The sequence below is a fragment of the Phyllostomus hastatus genome, unplaced genomic scaffold (genome assembly GCF_019186645.2).
Source record: "Phyllostomus hastatus isolate PE091 unplaced genomic scaffold, TTU_PhHast_1.1 phas_contig_329, whole genome shotgun sequence".
NCBI classification, from domain to species: domain Eukaryota; kingdom Metazoa; phylum Chordata; class Mammalia; order Chiroptera; family Phyllostomidae; genus Phyllostomus; species Phyllostomus hastatus.
In genome coordinates this window covers 6,416,006-6,421,652 of record NW_025333854.1, presented here as the reverse complement: position 1 = coordinate 6,421,652, position 5,647 = coordinate 6,416,006, and the positions used below count along the sequence as shown (strand labels likewise).

Below are 5,647 nucleotides of genomic sequence, written 5' to 3'. Positions count from 1 at the left end.
TTCCAGACGCATTAATTTCCTTAAAAGTGATCATCCTTTGCGGTTTTGAATTTCCTTTGCGATTATGAAAAGTTTTTCAAGGAAAAATTCCTAAGTATCTCCAGTGTTCGTGAAATAAGATAGATTTCGTTTTCCTTAGCTTATAAATTTGGCCCGTTAGGTTATTTCCTGGCCTGGTTTGTTTTATTTCACTTAATTTCAATGTTAATTTTTTATCATTTTATGTATGAACATTTAGGATATTTATTCTAAAAATATTGTATCAACATATTGAATGTGTAAAATTTATTTTACATTTTAAAATAGCTTGAAATGCATAATTTTTATAACTTTCATTTTTCATTGGATTTTCTTTTACTTGCCTATTTTGTTTAATTTACAGTTCAGTTTTTCAAATATTAAATTTTAGTAGTTATTTATCCGTAAAATTGATGAAAAACAAGTAAATAAGTTAACCTAAAGTGAAATGCATTACAAATACAATATAGTAAAATAAAATTTCAAAAATATTTAGCAATGACATTTGCACTTCATTTATTTTTTCATTGTTGTTAAAGATTTTTTAGTTCTTTGTTTTTAGAGAAATAGTAGGTCAAAGTGATGGAGAGAAACATCGGTGTGTGGTTGAGTCTCATGGGGCCCCAGCTGGGGACCTGGCCCACAAGCCAGGCATGTGCCCTGACTGGGAGTCAAACCCGTGACCCTTTGGTTCCAAGGCTGGTGCTTAATCTACTGAGCTGCAGCAGCCAGGGCTTTTATTCTAGTTTTTAGAAAACAGTTTGTGTGTTTAATTTTAGAGAGCAGGAAGAGGAGGGAGAAAAGGAGGGAGTAAAACATCAGTGTGAAAGAGAAACATCAATCAGCAACATCAAGATCGTATCACCAACATCATACAAATAATTAAGTTAAAAATAAGTGCTATAGAATTAAAATATGTAGCAATGAATAAGAGAATAATTTTATATAATGTATAATATACAATATGAATGATGAAAAAAGAAAGGAAGAAACATTCAACAAAAACTGTAAGTTACAAACCTGATTCGTCAAAAATAAAGGATCTTAGGTTAGAATGATGCACAGTAGATTAATTATAGATTACTATAGTATTAAATAACTGGGGTGCTTTTTATGTGGCATAGAGATAGCATTTTCCCCTTTATCTGTATAGGAGATAAAGAGAGAGAAAGAGAGGGAGAGAACCATGGATATGGGAGGGAAAAATCAACCCGTTGCCTCTTGTGAAGCCCCAGCCCAGGACTGAACTGGAACCCAGGCATGAGCTGTGACCGGACATGCAATGAAGATCCTTTGCTTTTTCAGGAGGTCACCTCACCAACAGAGACATAGGGGTCAACGCTAAACTTTTAAATTTAAATCAATAAACATTTCATTTAGATACTCATGAAATGTTTTAAGTAGAAAGAGTGTCATAGTAAAATAACTTAGTAAAAACATTTCATTTAGTGAAAGTTTATAAATTTAAAAAGTAAGTAAAAGGAAGTTTAAAAATAAAGTATACACAATTTAATGAAAAAAATTGAAAAAGAATTGAATTTATTTTAGCCCAGGCTGGTGTCATTCCTTGGATTGAGCTTGGGCTGCAAACCAAAGGGTCAAGGGTTTGATTCCCAGTCAGGGCACATGTCTGGGGTGCAAGCCAGATGCCCAGTAGGGGGTGTGGGAGAGGCAACCACACATTGATGTTTGTCTCCCTCTCTTTCTCCTTTCCTTCCCCTCTCTAAAAAGAAATAAATAAAATCTTAAAAAAGGAAAATAATTTATTTTTAAATAATTTCTTAAATTAAAATTTGAATGGATATTTTAGTTGAAACATAATATAACCTTTAACAGTATATTTTAAGAAAAATTTCAGTTATTTACAAATTTAAACTTATTTGATGTAGAGAGAGAAATATGGATTCCTTGTTTCATTACTTGTGTATTCATTTGTTGGTTCTTCTCTTTTCTCATCCTCACCCAAAGATATTTTTTCAAATGGATTTTGGAGCGAGTCAGGCAGTGGGAGAGAGCTGGGGAGAGAGAAGGTGGGGGGAGAGAGAGAGAGGAGGAGAGAGATAGATGTGAGAGAGAAACATCTATCATTTGCCTCCTGCATGCGCCCAGGGGACGCGGGAAGATCCAACCCAGAGCCTAGGTGTGTGCCTTGAAGGGAACGCAACACTCAGTCTTCGGGTGCAGGGAGCCACTCCACCCAACTGAGCCATCCCACCAAGGCCACTTGTTGATTCTTGCAGCATCAGCTCTGACTGCGGATGGATCCCACAAACTTGACCTATCAGGGTGGCGCACTGACCAGGTGAGCTGGCAGTTAGGTTTAAAAACAATTTAAAACTATATTCACTGCAGTTCGTTAAAAATAGCAAAATGGACGAGAATTAAAACAATGAATAAAAATTGTAATAATACAATTACTGAAAATAAAAATAAATATGGTTAAATACAAATATTTTAAATTAAAAATTATAAAAATGTGATCAAATCATTTCAAATACTTTCTTTTTATATTTAAAATAAAAATTAAATGAACACAAAGAATAAAATAAAGTCAAAGAATTTTTAAAGTACAAAGTAATGAACATATTTACATTTTAATGTTGAAAAAATACAATAAAAAATGTGAAATGCTAAGGTAACCAATTATATAGCTTGGAAATGTTGTAACTAAAATTTTTTAAAGAAAACATTAATAAGAAGGATGTTATTTAAAATTATACATTATAATATTTTATTGCCTTATATTGAGTATTCAACTTACCATAAAGTTATATTATTATCAGGTATTAGAAATAAGATAAAATTAAAATGATTTGAAGAAAAAACAGAATACATGTCAGTAACTAAAAAACAAATACTTTATAACATTATTTAGTATTTCAAGCTTTTACATTTAAAATATTTGAAAATTATCATTAATATTTTCTTTTAAGATTTCATTCATTTCCATTAGCAAGTGGGGAAGGGAGGGAAAAAGAGAGGGAGAGAAATGTCAATGTGTGGTTGCCTGGAACTGGCCTGCAACCCTGGCACATGCCTTGACTGGGAATCGAACTGTCCACCCTTTGGTTCCCAGCCAGTGCTCAGTCCATTGGGTTACATCAGCCAGGGCAATGGACATTAATATTATTAAAAAATCCATTTAAAACTTAAAATAGGAAAAACTGAATACCATAATGATAAAGTAAATTTTAAAGGATCATACAAAATTAAAAAGAAATAACTGTAACTAATAAAATACATAAATATTATCTTTAAAATCAAAATATATTAAACTAAGTAATTTAAAATGTATAGTAGTTATGTTATTATAAAATCATATGAAAGAAAAGGGAAAATGTTAAAAAACCTAAAAATATACAATAATTGTACTGCAATATTTTCAAATAAAATGTTAACTTTAAAATACATTAAATAAAAGTAAATCTTCTTAAGTTAGATATATAAAAAATATAATTTAAAATTCCTTTATATTAACAAGTAAAATATAAATGAGTTTACTTATAATTTAAAAAATATAATTGAGTAAAATATAGTAATAAAATTTAGTAATATAAGTAAAATGTAAAATATTTACTTATGACTTTGAAAATATAATTTAAAAATTTTTTATACTAACAAGTAAAATATAAATTCCTTAAATATGCTCCATATATAAATTAAATAATAAATCATCCGTGCAACATAAATATTTAAACAACAAAATGTATAATTCATATGACATAAATGAAATAAATATATGAAAAACTAAGTCATACAAATAATTGAATTAAATAATAAGAGGTAGTACAGATATAAAATATGTAATTATAAGAAAATAGTTTTCTAAAATATATAATAAAGAATATAAAAGTGAATAAATAGAGGGGAAGAAATCTTCAAGAAGAGTTATGAATTAAAAGTTTTTTCTTCTTTTTTCTTTTTTTTCTCCTTTTCTTTTCTTTCTTTTTTTCCCCAGATGTTTCTTTCTAATGGATTGACCATTACATTTCCTAACTTCTGAAATGGCCAACAGACCATAGAAAGACATTGCTTTAGGCTCCTGCTTGAAACCAGCAGCTTGAATTAAAGATTTAATTATTCAAAAATAAAACACCTTAGGCTAGAATGCTAGCTTACATTACACAGCAGTTGAATTCTATATTACTTCAGTATTCAATAAATAACTCACGGTGCTTTTCATGCAGTAAGAAGCGTTAGCCACGGAACACCGGTCCTTCCGCTCACCCGCGTGTTTCACAGGGCAGCGCACTGTGCCCCCTTGGGAAGCGCACTCGTCTGCCCCTGCAGGGGTCCGGGTCTTTGGGGCGTGCCCGTTCCTTCTCTCTCTGCCACCGCTGTCCGGCTCCAGCGCCGCTGATTTCTCCGGTTTCTCTCCTGCCCCGTGGCCGAGGGCGCAGAGCCCGAGGGGGCAGCGGCTGCGCGCTGATTGTCCCGGAGACCTGTGCTTCCTGGCAGTCCCGGCACCGCTGGCTGCTCCCTGCGCTCTGCAGGGTTAGTTCTCTGTAGGGTCCGGGCCATATCGTTCTGGGTCTCCTTCTGCCTGATATGGATATCGTCCTGTATATCGTTTTCTCTGTTATGTATATCGTTGTGTCTGTTCTGAAAATCGTTCTGACAGAACGATTCTTCCCTGCTCTGTGTTCATTTTCTCGTGTCTCATTTGGGTATACCGATTTTGTGGACTTGTTAGTGGCAGATAACATCGTTTTGTATTGCTCATTTTCGTCTGCATCTGGCTGGTATCTGCCCCCCACCCAGGACAGCATAAATACCCGGGCTGCTTGCTCTCAGCAGGTGAGTTCTCTCTGGGGGTTGCTAAAGGTTCTCGCTGTATCGTTCTGCACATCGTGTGTGTGTTGTATATGTTCTGTACATCGTTGTGTCTGTTCTGTATACCGCTCTGGCGGAATGACTGTTCCCTGCTCTGTGCTCATTTCTTCATAATGCATTTGGGTGTACCGACTTTCTTGACTTTGTCAGTGGTGGGTGACACCGTTTTGAATTACTCGTTTTTGTTTCTTTTTTAGATCTGGCTTGCATCCGCCCACCACCCAGGAGAGCATAAACACCCAGGCTGCTGTCTGCAGGTTAGTTCTCTGCACGGTTTGCTAAAGGTTCCCACTGTCCAATTCTGTATATGGTTCTGATTTGTATATGATTTTGTATATCGTTCTGTACATCATTGTGTCATCATTCGGTACATCAGTTTGTGTGTTCTGCATATCATTCTGTCTGCTCTGTATATCGTTCTCACGGAATGACTGTTCTCTGCTCTGTGCTCATTTCTTCATATTTCATTTGGGTGTACCGATTTTTCTTGACTTTGCTCGTGGTGGGTGACACAATTTTGAGTTACTCGATTTGTTGACCTCTGGCTTGCATCCGCCCCCCACCCAGGACAGCATAAACACCCAGGCTGCTCCTGCCCCTGCAGGCTTTGCCTCCTGCATCAGCTCGGACGCCCGTGTCCTCCTGGTCCCAAGTGTGTGCGATGGAGCTGCCCTTTCTCGATGCTGTGAACCTGCCTTGGGACGACCGAGACGTGGTGCCACAGCCCCAGCCTCCGTGGATGGAGATCTCCGCCGACTCCGGGCCCTGGGTGCTGCCCCTCTACCCCGTATGGGGA

The 5,647-nt window shown here is 35.7% G+C and overlaps 1 non-coding gene across 1 annotated transcript; it reads right to left on the bottom strand.

Moving 5' to 3' along the window:
• Positions 1-3,974: 3,974 nt before the first annotated feature.
• Positions 3,975-4,109, bottom strand: LOC123819569. Its single transcript, XR_006785840.1, has one exon. It is a non-coding gene; the product is annotated as a small nucleolar RNA SNORA2/SNORA34 family (small nucleolar RNA).
• Between the last annotated feature and the right edge of the window lie 1,538 nt (positions 4,110-5,647).